This window comes from Rattus rattus, chromosome 2 (assembly GCF_011064425.1).
Source record: "Rattus rattus isolate New Zealand chromosome 2, Rrattus_CSIRO_v1, whole genome shotgun sequence".
Lineage (NCBI taxonomy): Eukaryota > Metazoa > Chordata > Mammalia > Rodentia > Muridae > Rattus > Rattus rattus.
Window position 1 is genome coordinate 75,305,464 of NC_046155.1, and position 22,274 is coordinate 75,327,737.

The 22,274-nt window shown below is 44.7% G+C and overlaps 1 non-coding gene across 1 annotated transcript; it reads left to right on the plus strand.

Annotated features, from left to right (window-relative positions):
- Window positions 1–12,505: 12,505 nt before the first annotated feature.
- LOC116895046 lies at window positions 12,506–12,695 on the plus strand. The gene has a single exon (XR_004387229.1). It is a non-coding gene; the product is annotated as a U2 spliceosomal RNA (small nuclear RNA).
- The last annotated feature ends 9,579 nt before the right edge of the window (window positions 12,696–22,274 follow it).

A 22,274-nucleotide genomic window follows, 5' to 3' on the forward strand; every position in this document is an offset into this window, starting at 1 on the left:
ACACATAGAACCTGGAAATGTTACATCCAGTCTTCAAAGGAGCTCCTACAGGGTGGATGCACGGAGCCATATTGGATTTGGGCCTAGCCGCTTTTTGAACTGCTTGGCTCAAAGTGACTAGGTGACTCTGGGCTGTTTGGCCACAGATATTCACCCCTAAGATGACTGCCATAAGTCTTAAGATTGTTGGATAAAGCCTCTCCCATGAATTTACGGCACAGGAGTATAACATTCAAGGGATGCCTCAGCTCGAGCAGATACCAGTTATCTCCTCAGTCAACACCCAGTGTCTCCACCACCTGACCTCATCGCCTGACTTCTTTGCCTCCAGCTATCACTGCCTATACCCTCATCTCCCCCTCCTTCATATTTCACAAAGGTCACTCCCCCTACCTGAAAGCCTTAAAAGCTGCAATGTTCATCCCAATAAACGAGACCTTGACAACAGAATCTTGCTTGGTCTCCTTCTTCTCTCGCCCCCCATTTAGGCCCAAGGGTAGCGCCCCTTCGGGACCCTGAATAACTGGGTCCCCGCTGGCGGGGACAAGTGGCGCCCGAACACAGGGACCCCGAAGTACGGCCAACTACTGGACGACGGAGACAGGAGATCCGAGGAGAGATTGAGGACTCTCAGGCTGCATCGCAGTGCATCACTGGAGAGGGAGGTAAGACCGTCGAATAAGTGTCGCCCCATCGCCATGGGAAGGTATTGTCTAAGGAGGCTTGATTCACAGGAGAGATCAAGCGCTCATTCAGGGAGAGAGGAAAGAGTTAAGAAAAAGGATTTAATCAATTTTTTTTTTTTGTTTTGTTTTGTTGATGAAAAGTGTCCTTGGGGTAAGATGGGCTAGAAAAGGCCTTGATGATTTGGGCTAGCATAAGTAAAATTTGTAATAAAAAAGGGACAAGGTAATGGTAAAGTGTTTTTGTGTATGCGTTCTTTTAGAGTTATGTTTTAGTCTTTGGACCCTGACTAGAGATAGTTTACACCCTAGACTTGAGAGAGAATCAATGAATGGGCTTGGGAAAAACAGTCCTGCCGGACTCTCCGCAGATGCTTTGGAGAAAGAGAAAAATCTTTTCAGAGGTCTCCTAGGAACAGAGGGAAAGCAGGAGACGTCCTGCCTCTCTGCTGGCTCCTATTGGAGAAATGCTTATTTCTGGTTCTGGGTTCCATAGGTAGGATATCTGGGTCCTTCGGTGGGACACCATCCATTTTTTTCCTCTATGTATTGTCTGTCCTTGGTGCACCAAGCTGTCCATGTCTGTCAGTTTATGTCTGTGGTTTTGTTTTTCATTGTTTAAATGTTTTTGTTTTGTTTCATGTTTAAAAAAAAAAATGGTAAAAAACTTTTTTAAATCGTTCACATCTTGATTTGGTTTTAACTCGTTTCAAAAAGGAACAAATGAATAAAAAGCAGTTTCAATCGGTCTTTAGAGCCCTGCACCTGTAGCTAGGAGCATAGGTCAGCTGGAGAAGCTGCCTGGGGACTGAGCGTCTGCAGGAGCTGATCTTAAGGCGCCAACAGCTAGGTCCTCAGCTTCTATGGTATGGGAGCTGATAGCCGTTTCTCTTAGAAAAATCCCTGACTTATTATTAGACTTAGCAGGTGACAAGGTGCTTCTCTTAAAATCATAGCTAGAAAAGTAAAAATGGTCTTGGTCTAAATATTAAAGACATGTGTAGCCACTTCAATTTTGTTTCTGACTGGTTCTAAATGTATAAATATGCTCTACATGCCTTGGTTATGGACTATTGGCTTTTAAGTTATTAGATATGGTTAAAAAGGTGTAACATTGGTAACAGAAAGTTGGCTTAAAATTGTAATTTGGGGGTTGGGGATTTAGCTCAGTGGTAGAGCGCTTGCCTAGCAAGCGCTAAGGCCCTGGGTTCGGTCCCCAGCTCCGAAAAAAAGAAAAAAAAAATTGTAATTTGGATGAAGTAATTCTAGATAACATGTGGCATGAGCCAACCTAGGGAAACAGGTCTAAATTGAGGTAATATTTTTATGGAATTCTTATTCTAAAAACCAGGCTTCTAAAAGATTTTAGGGCAATGTCTCTTTGTTGAGGTATTGGAGACCGCACCATCGTGCGTTCAAATGTAAGAATTGGCAGTCAAACTTTGTAGCATAAAAGATAGACTTGGGGTGTTTTGGAGACTAGATTTTGGAGACTAGGTTGTTGGAGGTTGAGTTTTGCTCTCCAAAGTTGTGGTTTGCCCTGAAGTTATCTATATTTTAATGCTAATTCCACTGCCCCAAGGGCAGCTGCCTAGTCACTACTCAGAACTCAGGTGACTTCCCAAAGTTGTGGTTGTGCTCTGATGTTACAAGGAGAATTTAAGGATTGTGATTAAGGATTGCCAGTGTTACATTGACTAACTCAAACTTATTTATAATTGAGAAAAAATCAAACAGGTAGAGATTGTTACAAGATTTACGAAGGATTGATGAGGTTTTAGAACTTGTGAGAGCATTACAGCCAGTTTGCTTACTCCAACTGCCATTTCAAGATAGATTTAGAGGATTGTTTTTATGCAGTTTTTTACATCCTGGCGATTGTGAGTTTTCAATTTGTGAGCTTGCTTATAATTTTAGAGAGCCCATGAAGTGATATCATTAAAATTTTTTTCAAAAGAATGGTTAATAGCCTTATATTATGTAATTTTGTTGCTTCTTCAATGTAAGAAGTTAGAACTTTGAATCTTTCAGTGTATATGGAAATTTTTACTACAAACCTTTGCTCTCAAAATGAGCTTTAATATTTGGGGAGTAGCTGTTGCACTACTCCAGAAAAGAATATTTGAAGCTAATTTTAAGCTTCTAAGGATATGTTAATTGCCAAAGTACCTCACCTTACCAGAGGACTTAACTTTGTTATCCTCATTGGAGATAAAGCTTTTGTCGTATTAGTACAAAATTGTAGGCTAGAGTCATGAAAGTATTTTAAAAAAGAAACCTGGTGAAACATATCTTATTCCAAACAAGAGTTAATTGGTTATTACAAAATACTGATATTTGGCCTATTACTTATACAAATTTTTCAGACAAAATTGATAATTTTACTCTTTACATGCTTTTGTACTTCCTACATATTTGTTCATACTACCCATAGGAAATGAGCTTACTATATTTATAGGTGGTTCATCTAATGAAAAGGCTACATGTATGATTGGATCACTTGTTTATTCTCTTGAGTTTCCCCTGCTTCAGCACAGATTATTAAATTACGTGCTGTAGCCACTGTTTTTAAAATTAAAAAAAAAATCAAGCTTTCAATTCATATACTGATAGCCAATGTGTGGCTTGTGGTTTACAATTGATTACAATTACTTAATGCTTTACTAGAGACAAGTTTTCTACATGAAATCAGTGAGTGATGATTTCAGTGTGAATTGTCTGACAGCTCACTGTCCTTTCAGTGCTCTGGCTCAGACAACTAAACAAAACCATAGACCCAGCTCTTTGAAAGTGATAATGGAGTTGATAACACTCCCTCACAAAAAGAGGAAGACTCCATTTGCTTACTTTCATCCTCACTTTACCAGCTCAGGGATTTCTAGTACGACTGAATCTGGATGCTTATGTTTAGGTAAATAAAATTTGTGAGGTGCTAGAGAAATGGCTTAGTGGTTAAGAACACTAAGTACTGTTCCTTTATAGGACATTTAAGAACTCAAACTTGATTGCCTGGGTTCCTTAACAAGGGAGGACAATGATACCAGACAGATTGTAGGCCTTACATAAGAACAATTAGTCAAAAAATCTCATTCTTTATATATCCAAAACAATAATGCTGGAGACAATAATTTGGTATACAAGTCAATTTATAAATACAAGTGCTCAGTGTCCTCAATTTAATCCTCGAGGACTTATCTTAATAAATAATATTTTAACAATATTTTAATAAATAAAAAAGGGGAGTTATCCCTGTATGCTAAAATATGCTCCTTTTATTTCAATTTTAAAATTTGGATGCCAAGGAACACTCTGAGTTTATGGCACCCTACAACTAAGCATACTTCTGCCTAGGTGAAATACAAAGATCCACATATTGGCATGATCCTGTTCAGATATTTTATATGGGGAAGAGGGAATCTTTGTGTTTTTTCTACAGGATGCTACAGGAGTGTGCCAGCTGCCTGAGTGGCTGGTGAGACTTGCTGATCCTGGGAGCATGAAGATTCAGCTCTCCTGGTTCGGGTCCCTGGAGTCATTCCTGTGTCCTTGGAGGAATATGGAGGATTCCCACTCATCTTTTGTCATCACAGAAATTCTGGCGTTGCTGCAGTCATTGTGTCCCGTCCCACCGCGGCCTGCGCTCCAACCCTCTGTGCACTACTGCTTGTTCCAGAGAAGAATGACCGATCCTGAACTGTCCTGGGAAAGACCTTGGCACTTTCGCTGCTATTGTAGCAGCCATTACTGCTGCAGCCATTGTGTCTGCAGTGTCTGGAGTTACCTGCCCCCCAATCTATTGTTAGGCAAGCACAGTGGATGAACTTTCTGGAGTAGTTGCTAACAATTGGGAATTCTAAATTTTATTACAGGAGAGGCTTGACTAGGCCCTCGGTGGTATGGCCATAGCAGCTGAGGAAAACCAGATGAGGTGCCCACTACTTATCGGGAGAGGCTCAATTTCCACAATCTCTTATTAATGCCATCTGGCTCCTACTCTTTCGCCCCTGGGCTCAAGTGAGAGGAATGAGAAGATGACCTGATGTAGCTATCCTCAGGGACGGGCAACTTCCTCTGACCCTTGACCAATCTAAGGCAGGAACCTTGGGGGCGACAAGGTGATCCTATGACAGATAAGGCTGGGGTTTGAGAGGTCGATCCTAAGACAGAGGTGGCTACACCCCGTTTAAATGTACAGGCCGGTCAAATGCTCCTCTGCCCAGTTTCTCCCCCAATAAACACACACGTATAGCCCAGAATGGTGTGTTACAGCATAAGTTCATTCCTAGCCATTGGGGTGCAGTCCTAACTGCAAGAGTGGCTCACCATGGCCGAGCTGGGCACTCTGTGAGGCATGTCTGATCTCTCTCAGACCACTACTTCCACCTAATGGTTTTTTTTATAAAAGAAAAATGGGGGAGATGCACGGAGCCATATTGGATTTGGGCCTAGCCGCTTTTTGAACTGCTTGGCTCAAAGTGACTAGGTGACTCTGGGCTGTTTGGCCACAGATATTCACCCCTAAGATGACTGCCATAAGTCTTAAGATTGTTGGATAAAGCCTCTCCCATGAATTTACGGCACAGGAGTATAACATTCAAGGGATGCCTCAGCTCGAGCAGATACCAGTTATCTCCTCAGTCAACACCCAGTGTCTCCACCACCTGACCTCATCACCTGACTTCTTTGCCTCCAGCTATCACTGCCTATACCCTCATCTCCCCCTCCTTCATATTTCACAAAGGTCACTCCCCCTACCTGAAAGCCTTAAAAGCTGCAATGTTCATCCCAATAAACGAGACCTTGACAACAGAATCTTGCTTGGTCTCCTTCTTCTCTCGCCCCCCATTTAGGCCCAAGGGTAGCGCCCCTTCGGGACCCTGAATAACTGGGTCCCCGCTGGCGGGGACAGGTGGAGAAGTATACAACCTGACAGAAGGGCTTTCAGTCCACAACGCTCTCCCTCCAGAGGTGGGAACTAAGAGCAAGCACTCATCCCCTTACAGCTCAGACCTACAAATGCCTTGTCCACGGACGCCTCTGCCTCTGACAAGCAGTGTGGATGTCTGGAAGTTAGCTGCTTTCAGACCCACCGACGGTAAAACAATCACAGAGGACAACATGCCCAAGTCTGAACAGCATGCAGAAGCCCCAGCAGCAAGGCTCTAGAGCAATCCTTAAAGAGAGGCCACAGATTATATGCATAGGGACTCTTGGGTCTTAGCAAACGGTATTGCCATCTGGTCTTTAAAAAAAGAAAGAAAAAGAAGAAAAGAAAAAAGACCTTTGGTCTAAAGAGGACCAGATTTTTCTTCTTTTTGTTTGTTTATTTGTTTTTGGTTTTTGTTTGCCCTATCTGCCCTGGAACTTGCTCAAGCCTGTACCTGGTACAGATTTAGTTCAAACCCTCCTAGTCACCCACACAGCAAACAGCTCCTAAATACTGGTCCATGTGAATGGCTTGTCTGTTCCTTCAACAACTTTGATGCCCTCATGTACTATAATAAAACTACATCACACAAAGATAGACCAAACACAATCATATCTTAACCAAGAATGTACGCACTTAATTGGGCCTTGAAAAGTATGTATTAATAGTTGTTATCAAATATCTCTTTTTTGTTGGCTATGTAACAGCACTGCTGAAACTTTAAGAGAGCACGACATCCTGAAATCACTCAAAAAAACCCTACCTCAAATCTCAAATAACCTAGAAGACTAAAAAGAAATTCATAAAGCAGCTCAAACAGATGATAATAGCCTAAATTCTTGTGCAGAACAAAAACATGACTTTACCATTGTGGTGCATGTCCTCAATACGAAGGCTAAGTAGGCTTAACAGTTTGTTAAAGGCATTAGTGAACCCTGCCACTTAACTACATGGCTTCCTATAAAGGCTCAGGCTTGGATTTCTCATCCAAGGTTGGTCCTAGCTTTGGGACAGGCATCTTGGTGACATTGTTGACATTGTTAAACTTCTGAGTTTGCTGTGTTATTGTTTGCCTTTATTTATATGCAATGGTAGTAAGACATATTATTCCAAAAACCCTTAAATATTAGGGCATTCTGGGAGCCAGGGACATCACAGAAGAATATCGAGTACCTTAGATTGTACAGTGTGTCAAATTATGTTTTTGTTATTTTGTTTTGCTTTTTTTTTTGAGAGAGTCTCTCTATGTAGTCCTGGCTGTCCTGGAACTCTCTCTGTAGATCAAACTGGCCTTGAGCTCATAGAGATCTGCCTGCTTCTGCCTCCCAGATGCTGGAATCTAAGGTGTGTGCCACCCTGCCCAACAAGGCTACATACACTGTTCTGATACTTGCCTTGACCAGGGCTATATAGCTCAAGATAGGATCAAGGGGACGGAATGCAAGGAATATAACTTAAAACTGCTTTGTGTGACTCAAACATCATTTTATGTGACTTAGAATAATACAGCTCATGTGAGAGAGAAGTTTGCCGTCAGATAGACCTTAGCAGCAACCCCCTGGCAGGCATCAGGCAGCTCAGATACTAGCCTAGCTCTAGGCAGAAGCTTGATGTGCTAATGAGCTAACGTCCTGGCGTCACTGATAGGCTAGTGGACTTACAAAGCTATTGCCCAATGAAATGATACAGAAAGCGGAACTTTGGAGATAGTCTCAAAGACCACATCGCCATACTCTGAGACATGGCTTCTCCAGCCTCTGTGCTGCTACTCATTTGCAACAAGATTTGAGACTGCGTGGCCTGGTCTCAGGGTCCATTGGACTTCATGTGCTGCCACAGGGCCCACACAGGCCAGCTTGTCAGTTCTAGCCATTGGCCTAGGCTTTCAAGGACTTTGTGGATCTCCATCAATGCTGTCCTCCCAGCCTGCCATAGCTGAAGGACTTGGCAGTTGTCGGTTAACCCCCAAAGCTTCCCAAGAGTCCTCACCAGAGAAGATTCCCCAGGGGAACCCTGCAGTGGCCTTTCTGCACAAACAACTGTTCTCTTGGTGAAATGTCTGTTTAACCTTTATACAAGCATGGTAAGGAATGTCTGTCTGAGTAAACCGAGGATACTGAAAGGCAAATCTTGTCCTAATTGCTGGATGCCTTTCAGCCCATAGGCTGTGCTTCCTGGGTTCAGGCTGACCTTGAACTTCTAATTCTATTTTAGCTCAAGTGCTGGAATTAAAGGCTTGGGGCCATACACCTGTTGACTGCTTGCTAATTTTCATCCCCCCCCACCCCGCCCCTACAACTCAACACTCAGTATGTAGCCTTGTCTGGCCAGGAACTTGATCTGTAGACCAAAGCTGGCCTCATAGAGGCCACCTGCCTCTGCCTTCTCAGTCCTGAGACTAAAGGCTCACACTACCATAGCCCAGGGGATAGCAAAGGAGAGATGCTACAGGAGTGCTCCCCAGCCCCCAGCCCCAGTGGCCAGAAAGCTGGTGCTACCAGAGGAGGCCACTTTCCAGGGCAGGGGTCCAGAGCCAGCTCTGTCATCTGGACACCCTCGTTTTCCTTTTCTGACCATTAAGCCTACAGGCTACAGATCACAACGGAATCTCCAGACTTTGTTCTGTCCTCTGTCCCCTGGAGTAAATGGGTCCTCCTCCCTGCTTTTACAAAATACACTTCAATTATAAAATTAACCCGCTATAATCCCATCTTGGAGAGTTCTTCCTAGCTCTGTTCAGCTTAATCCTAGCCTCTCTTTTCTTTTCTTTTTTTTTTTTTTTTTCTCGGAGCTGGGGACTGAACCCAGGGCCTTGCGCTTGCCTAGCACTGAGCCAAATCCCCAACCCCGCCTCTCTTTTCTAAAAAGCCATTTGGGGGCTTTTCCATTAGTTTGGTTTTTACTGTTTGGGGAAAATGAGCATTTATTATCTAACAAATCTTTCCTGAGTTCCTATAATAGCATATGGACTATGCTAGAAGCCACAGACACAGCAGTAACTAGAGAGACACTTCGTTCTTCCTAGAACTTTTCATCAACAGCTGAGCACAATTATAAGAGAGCAAACAGATAAGAATCTCACTCACCATGCGGCTGCGGGGTTGGGGATTTAGCTTAGCGGTAGAGCGCTTGCCTAGCTAAGCACAAGGCCCTGGGTTCGGTCCCCAGCTCCAAAAAAAAAAAAAAAAAAGAATCTCACCGCACTATGCTTTTTAAAGTACCTTGCTTGGCTGAGAGAGGCTTCATCAAGAAGCATTTAAGCAAGGCGGGAAGGAAGTCCCTTCGAGCAGCAATTCCTGTTAATTCCTTAAGAGGACATTAGTCTGCATTCCTGTTAATTCCTTAAGAGGACATTAGTCTGCATTCCTGTTAATTCCTTAAGAGGACATTAGTCTGCGTCTGACACATTATACTACGTTGTATTTATTGAGTGGCTGTTTTTGTCCACCACCATCTCTTTCCTGCATGGACATAGTAAGTGCTTAGTAAACATTCATTGATTAAACGAATAATGTTAGGCATTAAATACCCAAAGCTGGCTGTGGTGGTGCATGCTTTTAATTCCAGCACTCGGGAGTTTGAGGCCAGCTTGGTCTGTGTAAACAGTTTTGGGACAGCCAGAGCTGCATAATAAAAAAACTCTGTCAAAAAAGACCAAGAAAAAGAATAAAATAAGCAAAACAATGTGATTGATGTTGATGGATGAAAGAAGAAATCAGAAAGTATTTCTTCTTTGGAGAAACTGAGGCAGGAGGATTATGTGTTCTGGGGCAGCCTGGACAACACAGTGAGATCACTCATTTAAGACTAATGCAAACATAGCTGGGCGGGTGTGGTGCACACCTTGCACACCTTTAAGTCCAGCACTTGGGAAGCAGAAGGAGGTGCATCTCTGAGTTCGAGGCCAGCCTGGTTGATAGAATGAGTTCCAGGACAGCCAGGGCCAGACAGAGAAACCCTGTCTTGAAAAAACAAAAACCAACCAACCAAACAAACAAACAAACAAACAAAAAAGCCTAAACTAAACCAAAAGAATAATGTAAACAAACACAGTCAGGAAGATTTTATTTTGTGTTTTTGGTGCTGGGGATGAAATCATTTCTTTTTATGGGCTAGGGTCTGTGTGGCTCTGGCTCCCAATTCCTCACATCTCACAATCCTGCAATCAGGGTGCTGGGAGAGGGCTGAAGTCTTAAGACCCAGTACTGGGATCTGCTTCCTAACTCGGCATAAGGACCAGGCCTTCAGGCTCCATTTACTACAATCAGACATTTTTGATTTTGTTTTAAAGTTATTTTTTTCCTATCTTCTGTGTTTGAGTGTTTTGCCTGCATGCACCCACAGAGGCCAGAAGAGAACAGATCCCACCCGCCCCCTGAAACTATAGTGGCAGACGGTCATGAGCTGTCATGTGGGTGCTGGAAATCAAACCCAGGTCCTCTACAAGAACAACAAGTGCTCTTAGCTGCTGAGCCATCTCTCCAGCCCATACCGATCAGTTCTTAGTTTGTTTTGTGTTTCTATATAAAAAACAAACAAACAAAAACAATAATGGGCTGGAGAGATGGCTCAGTGGTTAAGAGCACTGACTGTTCTTTCAGAGGTCCTGAGTTCAATTCCCAGCAACCACATGGTGGCTCACAACCATCTGTAATGGGATCTGATGCTCTCTTCTGGTGTGGTTGAAGATAGCTACAGTGTACTCATATAAATAAATAGATCTTTTAAAAAAATAATAAAGGCTAGATATTTTAATATAAGAAGGAGCTTAATCAGAGGAGAGAGAGAAAACAATCAATGTTTTATCTCTTAGGAAGCTGAGGCAGGAAGATCTATCTATTCAAGGACTGGATTACATGCAAAGCAACTTCATTTAAGAAAAATTAGCCAGCTCTGAAGGATCTGCCTTTAATCCCAGTAATGGAGAGCAAAGGCAGGCAGAGCTCTGTGAGTTGAAGGCCAGCCTGGTCTGCATACTTAGTTCTAGGACAGCCAGAGCCACATAGTGAGACCCTGTTTCGAAAAACAGCTGAACAGAGAATGTTTGTTTTCCAAGTAAAAGAAAAGAGGATTATTTAGCTTGTGGTGATCATGGCTGGAATATGCATCAGGATGGGAACGTCAAGTTGTGTCACAGTATGAAGTATGGCATCACGTGGGGCAGGCAGAGCTCTCACATGGTAAGAGAGGAATCAAGGTGTGAAGTATACCGGCTCCCTCTTCCTCCTCCTCTGAAGGCAAGATCTTACCATGCAGCCCAGGCTACCTGTGATGTCACAGGTCACTTTCCTACCTTACTCTCCATACCGGGCTTGCAGGCACCATCAGACCTGTGGGCTTGCTATTATGTAAAAATCACCCTAGTAAAAGACTCCCCCGCACATTTACCTTATTCTGTTTCTTAGAAGTGAGTCACTCACTATGTCTAGTCTGTCCCTGTCCCTGTCTGCAAAGCGCAGAGAGGATTATAGCCTAGGTCTCGTGGCCCTCCCCTATCACACTCAGAGGACTGACTATGGTCAAAGGATGCAAATAGCTTGGCTTCTGAGGTAGCATCAATTCATGCTTAAACAGGGTGGGAAAAAGAGAGGAAGCCAGCATGCCGCTATTTGGACAGGAATGAAGTTTGAAATGACTGCCCTATAACACAGAAGCAATGACCAGAAAGCCAGGCAGCTTTGAGGTTGAGACAATTATCTGGGCCAGCACAGACGCAGCAGCCATTCAGGTCACTCTACCCTGCTCTGACCACTTCCTATGTTTGTGGGCTGCAATGCAATTCACATCAACAGACGGTTCTGAAGAGAGAGAGCTTAGTCTGTGCTGAGCGAAAGGTTAGCTACAGATAAAGACCAGACACGACTTTCCTCATACATCGGCCTCCTGAGCACTGCAGGTATAAGTATGAGCCTCAGGAGCAGCTGGCCATTTAATTAAGGAATTCCTGTGGAGAACTTCCCCTGCCCAGGGCTTTCTAGCAGTAGTCCAGTCCATGACCTCTCGTACTCCACAATGGCCCCTGCACTACTTACAGAGCTCTTACAAACTTATTGGACTGTTTCTACAAATATTCCTGTACTCTAAGGCAGGACAGAGAAACACAGAAACCATGGGGATAGAGGAAGGAAAGGGGGCCTCATTCCAGGGTCTGGTCGAAGCCTCCTGCTTGTCAAAAATCAAGTATTCTAACACAGTTAGCTGTGAATGCTGCTGGGATAGGGACAATAGAAGGCTGACGCAATGGCTCAGTGGGTTAAAGGTGCTTGAAGTGTTGCCTAACAACCTGAGGTCAGTCCCCAGAACCTATGTGATGTAAGGAGAGAACCAACTCCTGTAACTTGTCCTCTGATGGCTCCATGTGCCCCCTGATAAACAAACAAACAAACAAATAAACTAGGTTAATTAATTAATTAATTAATATGCCCAGACATTAGTTAGAATGATAGGATAGATTTTGTTTGTTTTCAAAGTGCTGGGTCTCAAACCCAGAGCCTCAGAGATTCCGGGGAAAAGGGTCTATTACGTAGGCACATCCCATCCCTGATAGGAACAGATCTGGATCAGTATTAAACCGTTGCAATTGAGTTCAGTACGACTTGGCTCTGGTTTCTGCCGAGGAGAGTGAGGAGGCTGGGAAGACATGTGTGGTGAACTCAGCAGAAGTGAGCATTACAAACCCTGGAAAGGAAGTGTTGGTTCATGCGAAACCCACTGGGGTTTGGTTAAGTGGTGATGATGAAGTTACAGCCCTTCAAGGCTGGGAGACAGACTTCAGGTTGTAGCTGGAGCAAACAACATTGTTCTCATGTCCACACATGTTCACATGTCTCCTTATGTAGCTCAGGATAGCCTTGAACTTGAGATCATCTTGCTGGGTTTATAGGAATGTTAGTCTATTGCTTCTCGGTCTTTTGGCTAAGATCAAGTGTAGTACCTGCTCTTATCAGTTTAATATCTGATTGTCCTCTATCCAAGGACAATATATTAAGTGGATTTTTGGAAGTAGCAGTTGGAATAGGAGCTTGCCCCGTCCACTCCACACATCGACCTAGTATTGCAGTACTTCCGGGAACAGTGCACCCCTCAGGGGAAGAAAAAAAAGGAAGATTAGTCTATGTACCTGACTATACTTGACTTCAACAAGTCAGACAGGCAGATAGACAGACAATACATATATGTGATGCAGTGGGGGGGAGAGAAATGTGGCCTTTTGTTTTAAAGTCTTATATGGAGCCAAATGAACCTGGAACTGGTCATCCTCCTGCCTCAACTTCCTGGGTGCTAGCACACCAGGTGGGTGCCTCCATGCTCAGTGACAGTAAATTCTTTGGGGGTAACACTAGGGATCATAACCTGAGCTGTTAGAAACTTAGTGTCTGCTCAAATCTTTGTAAGTTTGGGTTCTAGTTTGTAAGTTTAGGAGAAAGGGCTCAGAGAGTAGAGTTTGGACACAGGTTTGGGACTTCTTTAGGCTGTCCGAGCTCTTTCCTCCCAGTTCAGGTAAAAAGGTCAGAGGTCAGAGCCACTCCTCTGAGTGGCCCCACCCTCTCCATGAACTCCAGCTCTGTGCTCTCTTTGTTCAGGACAGCTTATTTTAGGGTGTTTGTGCCCACATCTTCCCTTTAAAGGAAGTGAAAAGCCATATCTGAATGGCTTTGTGGCTTCTATTGGAGTTGGCAGGGCCTGCTCAATTCTCCTCCAGGAACAAGGGATCTTCTGGGCTCATAACAGCAAGGATGGCATGAGCCCACTGAAGTCCTAACTACCCAGTCCTGAGGGACAAAACCAGTCTATTCACAAGACCTCCCACCCCCAGAGCAAGTGTGACCCAGGATGGGTGGAGAAGGAACTTGATGTAACAGCCTGGTGGAGTCCCACTGTGCAGGGAGACATCAGAGAGTCCACACTGTCTCCTCTGCCCACACTGTGCTTCTCAGTTCCCTGTGTGCTCTGACTGCTGCTGGTCACAGTCATCATGAACACGTCTTCAGTGATGAGGAACACCACCACCTGTCACCACCCCGGCATGATGTTTTTTAAAAGAATATCTTAAGGGACATAAGGGGCACCTGGAGGTAGTAACACACACCTTTAATCCTAGCACCGCGGAGGCAGAGGCAAGCGGCCAGCTTGGAATACAAAGTAAGTTCCAGAACAGCCATAACTATACAGAGAAACCCTGTTGTACGAAAACATACATTGGCTAGGGGATTTGCCTGTGTGAGTGCCGGTCCCCAAGGAGGCCAGGACACAGCAGGGGTCCCCTGGATGAAGAGTTACAGATAGTTGTGTGCTACCTGACACAGGTGCTGGGAATCAAACTTGGGTCCTCTGTAAGAGCAGGACACCTTAACTATCCAACCATAGTGCGTATTCTGATTTTGGTTTTGGCTTGGTTTTTCTTGATACAGTGTCTCTCTACATAGCCCTGGCTGTCCTAGAACTTCTCGTGTAGACCAGGCTGACCTCAAACTCACAGAGATCTGCTTGTCCCTGCTTCCTAAATGCTGGGATTAAAGGTGTGCGCCACTATTCCCAACTTGAATGTATATTCTTGAGCAAATCAGTTTGGGGTCGATTCAGTCCAATTTCTTCTGCCCATGAATCTTAACCTCGGTGTCCTCACCTGTTGAATAGTTTGCTTTGGGGATTGCATGCGCTTATGCATGAAAAGCTGTTGGAACCACGTCTGGCATGTAGATAGATTCAGCATAGTGGTGTACACGCTCAGCACTCAGGAGACAGAGGCAGGCAGATCTCTGCGATCGTGGGCTCCCCTGGTCTATATAGTAAGTTACAGGCCAGCCAAGGCTGTTCCTAAATAGGAAGAAATTGTAACTTAGATACAAGGACAGGAGGGAGTTAAGTAGATGGGCGAAGGCTTCTCAAGGGAGAGTCCTAAGTGTCCCAGCAGTAGCTAACGATAGGGTTTGGGGATTCCACTGCTCAGTAGATCCTTAAGACACTCCTCTCATCTGTATCCTTTCTCCTTTTCATTGAGTGAGATTACAGGGTGGTTCTGGAGGTGACTCAGACAAAATCGTAATTAAAAAAGATAAAACATGGAACAGAAAGGTCTCATAAGGGGGTTAAAAGTCTTTTCCTATAGGTGGGCTTTCTTGGGAGATTCCTAGAAAACTTCAGACTTATAGCTGGGAACGGAGAAAAGCCGCAGATGCTTAGGCCATAAAGCAGGATTCATTAATATCTTCACATTCATTTGAAATATCTCTATGTGGAAAAAATTTGTTTCTAAGTAGGCAATCTCCATAGCAAACATTGTTAACTCTATTGGAATCTTGAAAACATTAGACTTATTTTTATGTGTACGAGTATTTTGTTTGTATGCATGTCTGTGCACCACGTGCATGGAGTACCCATGGAGGTCAGAAGTAGGTTTCCTGATATCCTAGAACTGGAGTTAGAGATGGCTGTGCATTATATGTGGACTGGGACTCGAACTCTGGTCCTCTGAAAGAGCAACAGCCACTGAGCCATCTCTCCGGCCCCACATATTGAAAGTCTTGACTCTCGGCTGGCGAGACAATTCAACCAGATTCCCAGTTCTTTTCTATTACCATGTTTCAGACCCAGATTGCTTGGATTCAAATTCCCATGCTACCACTTGTTAGCTCTGTGGTCTCAGGAACGTCTTTTCTCGGGAACATTAATATCCTCTTTTGAATAACATGAACATGAATAAGAGCATAGGAATATTAGGAGGATTAAATGAGTGAATAGCTGAGGTGTGATATATATATATATGTGTGTGTGTGTGTGTGTGTGTGTATCATAGTCTGGGTAAGAAAGTTGCAGACTACCAAGAGTACGAAGCCAAATTAGAGTTTTTATTAAGGAGCAACAAAAAGAGCTTGCTTTTGCCCTAAAGAACTCTTAAAGCTCAGTAGTACAGAGATTTTTAACAACAAGCCTCACTGTAAGTTTAATTTTTTTTCAAAGTTCAATGATGGTTCTTAAATGCTTTAACCTCTCTTCTGGCCCACCACTCACTAGAGGTAGTGGAAAAGAAAGGTTATTATGATATGGGGGAAGTGGACCTATTTAGAAATCATTCTTTGGAGAAACTTCCATCTTCTTTGTCAGGAAATCAGCAGTTCAGTCCACAGGTCAGCAGCGGCAGTTCAGTCCACCAGCAATCACTTTATGGACGCACCAGCAGTCCTGGTCAGTAGAGCCAGCAGAGCAGCATCGGTGGCGCGACCTAGCAGGGACAGCCAGACCTCAGCTGATCTGACAGAGTCAGCAGGAGGTACCAGGATCTCCAGGAATGCCAGGCAGTTCTTTGCTGTGCCTCTCTCCACAAAGCAAAGATCAGCGAAGACTCAAAACTCGAGACCAAGAAGCGTTCAGCTATGCAAGCAAGCCAGGCCCCATCACTGTTGGCTGAGTCCCATTTATACTCCCTCCAAACATCACGTGCCCTTTCACGTGCTTGCTTTAGCAGAACACCCTTTCACCGTGTCTGCTTCAGTAAAACGTTCCTTCACACATCTGCTTTAGCAAAACGTCCTTCTGCCTGTGTCCGATTCAGGAAAACACTCCTTCATGTGATTGCCCCAGCAAAACACCATCCAACATAGCCGACTTTCCAAAGAACCCTTAAGTTTCCACTTCAGCTCACAATTGCTATGTCAGGTGTAAGTCGGGGAAACCCTGGTAACATTTGTGTTGACTATAAGTTAGCAGATAGGTTATCTATCTGGGCCATGGTCAGGGTTGTGAAAAGTCCCGACTGTGATGTGAATGTCTGGCCGAGGTGAACACGACTGTCAGGAGCTGAAAATTGCCTGAGCAAACACAGCATGCAACCAGAGTGAGATCAGCTGTCTTACTCACTGTTCTAGTGCTGGGAAGTGACACCATGACCAAGGCAGCTGTTATAAAGGAGAGCGTTTATATGGGGCTGGCTTATAGTTTGAGAGGGTTAGGCCATCATAATGATGATGGGGGGCATGACAGGAACATGGTGACACTCATGGTGTTGGAGGAGTATCTGTGAGTTACATCCTGATCCAGAGGGAGAAAGGGGCAGTGGTGGGGAGAGGGAGGAGGAGGGGGGTAGTGAGAGGGGGCCTGGACATAGGCTTTTGAACTCTTGAAGCCCACTCCAGTGACACATTTCCTCCAACAAAGCCACACCGCCTAATCCTTTTCAAATAGTGCCTCTCCCTGAAGACTACTCATTCAAGTATCTGATCTGTGGGATGCCATCACCATCACACAGAATTAGGAGTGATTACCTTGGTCACTTCATAAATATTTGACTACACTGAGCTACGATCTACTGTATTCACCATGAGCTTCACTAGGGTGACTAAGGCTGTGAATGTCGTTTAGTAGTAGACTGCTCGCCCAGTGAAAGGGTCTGGATTCAATCTCTAGTCCATAAATAAAGCAAACAATAAGATTTAAAAAATTTTTAAAAAAGGAGAGCAATGCCTGGGCCACACTTAATTGGTGTTCCATAAATGTGGATTGATATAACTACCATCTATCATCTGTCTCAGTCCTGGGGATCACATCCCAAGACTTTATTTTGTATTCTTTATCCTTTTTGGATAAGTTAAGGGTAGTTGAGACAAGATCTTTTCTTGTAGCACAGGCTAGCTTCAGCCTGCCAGGTGCTGGGATAAGCATATGCACCCTTGTCGTCTCTATGTCTTTGTTTAAAAAGGAGTGGTGGCCAAAAGGAAATGATCTGACCTGTCACCTGTATCCCAAAGGGCCTCTCACTCCTCCACTTCCTAGACAGCTGGTAGGTCTTGGCTTATGTATCAAATGGGTTGAACATTGCTAACTCAACTTCCCTGGTCTTGAAGGTGTGTGTGTGTGTGTGTGTGTGTGTGTGTGTGTGTGTGTGTGTGTGTGTGTGTGTGTGTGTGTGTGCAGATGCCAGGTAAGGGTTGTATGATTCCTTGGAGTTACAGGTGTTTATGAGCCACCTGATATGGTGGCTGGACTCCAAACATGAGTCCTCTGATAAAGCTTCAAGTATTTTCCAGCTCCCAAATCCATTGTTTTAAAAGCTTGCTTGCTTTTTTTCTCTCTCTCTCTTTCTTTCTCCCTTTCTTTCTTTCTTTCTTTCTTTCTTTCTTTCTTTCTTTCTTTCTTTCTTTCTTTCTTTCCTTCTTTCTTTCCTTCTTTCTTTCTTTTTAATTTTTTGAGACAGGTTTTCTCTGTGTAGCCCGACTGTCCTGGAATTCACTCTGTAGCCCAGGCTGGCCTCAGACTTAGGGATACGCCTGCCTCTGATGTTGGGATTAAAGACGTGTACTGGCGGCGTGTACCACCACCGCCCAGCTAAAAATCTTTTTCTTGCTTTTGTGTATGGATGAGTGTTTGGTTTGCAAGTGTTTCTGAGTGCCTTGTGGATGCCTGATATCTGGGGGGAAGTCAGAAGAGGGCATAGGGAACTGGAGTTACAAACAGTGCAGTTGTGAGTGGCTGTGTGGGTGCTGAGAATCACACCTGGTCCCCTGGAAGAGCAGCAAATACTTTTAACCAATGAGCTGTCGCTTCCAGCCCCCACTGATCTATCTTGACAGAGTCAATCTAGTCTTTTGAGTACCAACATGATGCCACCGTGGGAAGTTCCACACTTGACCCTATGTAACTCCACAGAAAGCATGAAAGGATTGAAAATACAGAACGTTATTGCTTCTTGGCCTTGTGAGATCAATCTGGAGCATTACTTCTGAGTGTGTGTAGAAGGTACTTAGGAAAACAATAAATGTATCTGGCGTTTGCCCCTTTCTCAGGGGTCTCCTTGTGTAATGGCCTCTGTTCCTCTGGGAAAGAGGCATCTGCTTGCTGAGCCCTCTCTCCAAGGGAAGAAAGGAAGACCAGAGAGTGATTTCCAAGGGTTTCCCAGCAAGTTGCAAGCTACGTGCCTCGTCTGGCTCTCCTCTCAGATTAGCAACAATTGGTATTTCTTGCTGCTTCCTATGAGTCAGGCCTTGTAATACCCACTAATAGCTGAAGCCCAGTATGAACAAGGCCCCCTCTTAGTGCTTCACACTCAGTGGCGTGGTGAACCCCTCAAGGTCTGACAGTTTGCATTCTCTGTCTCATACACGGATGGTACAAATGGGGAAGCTGACAGATAGGTCAGTAATGTGCTACCTCATGGCAGTGCTGACCTGCTTAATTCGTTCATTTGTTTCTGAGACACTCGGTATGTGTCTTTGCCTGTCCTGGAACTCGCTACATATGCCTTCCATCCTGTGCCTAAACATAGTGTCTTTGAACCAACGATCTTAGAGGGCCAGAGGAAAAGCCTTCATTTTTCCCAGTAAAGGGGCTTTGTAAAGTTAGGTCTAGGAATGCAGGTCTGTTTAGGTACAGGACAGCAGGGTGATGGGGAGGGGTGTGGGAACATTGGGGAGGACTGGACAGTGAAGTCCCCTGCTCGTTCTGTGAGTAGATACTGTTGGATTTCTCCCCATGGACTGAAAGTGTAGCTCAGCGGTAGAGTGAGAAAAAAAGAATCCTAGCTGGGCATAGTGTTACAGACCTAGAACTCCAGACCTTATGATGGAAAGATCCAGACCAGCCTAGGCCATATAGCCAAATCCTATATTTAAAAAGGGGTGTGTGTGTGTGTGTGTGTGTGTGTGTGTGTGTGTGTGTGTGTGTGTGCGCGCGCGCGTGCGCGCACGTGCGTGTGGCATAGTGGCAAATGCCTTTAATATCAGCACTCAAAAGTTAGAGGCAGGTCACTGTGAGTTCTAGGCCAACTTGGTCTACATAGCAAGCCCCAGGCCAGTCATGGCTATGCAGTGAGACTCTGTCTGAGAGGGAGCTGGAGAACTGGCTCAGCAGTTAAGGGAGCTTACTGATCTTTCAGAGGCTACCAGTTCAGTTCCCAGCACCTATGTAAAGGTGCAATTGCGGGGGTTGAGATTTAGCTCAGTGGTAGGCGCTTGCCTAGGAGCGCAAAGGCCCTGGGTTGGTCCCCAGCTCGAAAAAAAGAACAAAAAAAAAAAAAAAAAGAGAGTGCAATTGCCTGTAACCCCCAGTCCCAGGGATCAAACACATTCCGTTTCTGTGAGTGCACACATGGTATATAGAAACCCTGATACACACACACACACACACACACACACACACACACACACACCACTAAAAATAAAATAGATGTTTAAATCAAAAACAAAACAAAGAGATGAAGTGTAGCCCGTTACGGCCTCATCTACTTCCTGTCAGAATGAGAGAGGGCTGTGCTGGCATCGGGGGCTCTCTAGCTGGGCTCAAAGCCTCCAGGTAAGGTTCAACTTCAGGCCTTCCTGCCTTCCCCACAGGCCATCTCTGTGGCACCACGGGGCTAGTTCTGAGCTTTGGTGATGACATCACAGAACCTAGGGATTCCCCAGTAAAGCCCAAACTGGAAACACGGGAGGCTGAGTTCCATTCTCCATTCTGTTACTGCTCTCCACGTGCCTCCACTAAGACTTCTCTCCCCGTGGCTCCACTGAAGTCAGCAGATGCTAACCCCAAGCTCAGGGTTCCCCCAAGCTCTGGAGAACCCACAGGGTGTGGGAAAGAACTAGAAACTTGGCAGGCAGTTCTTTCGATCTTGCTCTAGGTTTTCATTTCTTGTGTATTGCAGTGGCTGCTCTTGAAACTAGCTGTCAACTCACAGTGAGGAAACCAAGGTCCAAGACAGGCAAGTCACAGCCCAAGCTTCCTAGTTTCCATTTGTCACCTCTTACCACATCCCTTACATTTCCTGCTGGCTCCAGCCTAAGCCAGAGCTCTCAGGATACTGAGAGATCAAGTCAGAGGCTGCTCTGGGCTACATAATAAGACTGTGTCTGTTTATTTTTATTTTATTTTTCTTTAATTTTTATTTTAATATATATATATATAGAGAGAGAGAGAGAGAGAAGAAGAAGAAGAAAAGAAGAAGAAGAAGAAGAAGAAGAAGAAGAAGGAGGAGGAGGAGGAAGAGGAGGAGGAGGAGGAGGAGGAAGAGGAGAGGAGGAGGAGGGGGAGGAGGAAGGTCTTACTATGTAGCAGACCAGACCTGCCTCCTAGAGATCTGCCTGCCTCTGTTCTGTTCCCAAGTGCCACCATGCCTGGGTTGAGGCCCCGTCTTGCAAAACATTGATGGATGGATGGATAGATAGATAGATAGACAGATAGACAGATTGGCAGACAGACAGATAGACACTCAGACAGGTGAAACTCAAAAATATAGCAGGGAGGGCTAGGCTAGCAAGGTGACTTAGTGAGTAAAGCATTTGCCATACAAACCTGAGTATCTGGATTGAATCCCTGGAACTCACATAAAGGTAAAAAAGATAGGGATTGGAGGGACGGCTCAGTGGTTAAGAGCACTGGCTGCTCCTCCAGAGGTCCTGAGTTCAATTCCCAGCAACCACGTGGTGGCTCACAACCATCTGCGATAGGATCTGATGCCCTCTTCTGAACACAGTGATAGTGTACACATATACATAAAATAAATAAATAGATCTTTTTTTTTTCTTTTCTTTTTTTTCGGAGCTGGGGACCGAACCCAGGGCCTTGCGGTTGCTAGGCAAGCGCTCTACCACTGAGCTAAATCCCCAACCCCTTAGATCTTTTTTTTAAAGATGAAAAAAGATAACTGACCCACAGAATTGTCCTCTGACTTCCCACATGTGTGCCTTGACACATTCTCTCTCTCTCTCTCTCTCTCTCTCTCTCTCTCTCTCTCTCTCACACACACACACACACACACACACACATACAATTAATCAGGAAAAAGGATGGAATTTGCAGAGACAAGTGGGAGAATTGTACTGAGTGAGTCATCTGAGGTGAGGCAGGAGGCAGGGAATCTTTTGAAGACTAAACTCTTTAGTATCTGAGGAAAGGAAGAAGGAACATCGAGTGTAAAGGCCCTGAGGACCTGGGGTTCTAAAAGCAACAGAAGGGCTGGAGAGATGGCTCAGTGGTTAAGAGCACTGACTGCTCTTCCAGAGATCCTGAGTTCAAATCCCAGCAACCACATGGTGGCTCACCATCATCTGTAATGGGATCTGATGCCTCTTCTGGTGTGTCTGAGGACAGCTACAGTGTACTCATATATATATACATACATACATACATACATACATACATACATACATACATACAAAAAAATAAAATAAAAGCAACAGAAGACCAGTGTGTCAGAAGTGTGTTCATGGGAGCAGAGTGAGCAAGCTGTAAGAACTTTGAAGGAGGGGGCTGGAGAGATGGCTCAGCGGTTAAGAGCACCGACTGCTCTTCCAGAGGTCCTGAGTTCAATTCCCAGCAACCACATGGTGGCTCACAACCATCTGTAATGGGATCCGATGCCCTCTTCTGGTGTGTCTGAAGACAGCGACAGTGTACTTATATATAATAAATGAATAAATCTTTTATTAAAAAAAAAGGGGGGTTGGGGATTTGGCTCAGTGGTAGAGTGCTTGCCTAGCAAGCACAAGGCCCTGAGTTCGGTCCCCAGCTCCGGAAAAAAAAAAAAAAAACTTGAGGGGGATAAGACTTGTGTGAGGAGGGATAAGCCGTCCCCAGGGAAACCAACAGCAGAGGAATTGGTCAGGGCTCAGCTACTCATAGGTGGAGCCACTTGTGCAACCCTTCGGACAGCAGTGTAGTTTCTGAGTCCAGATAAAGTG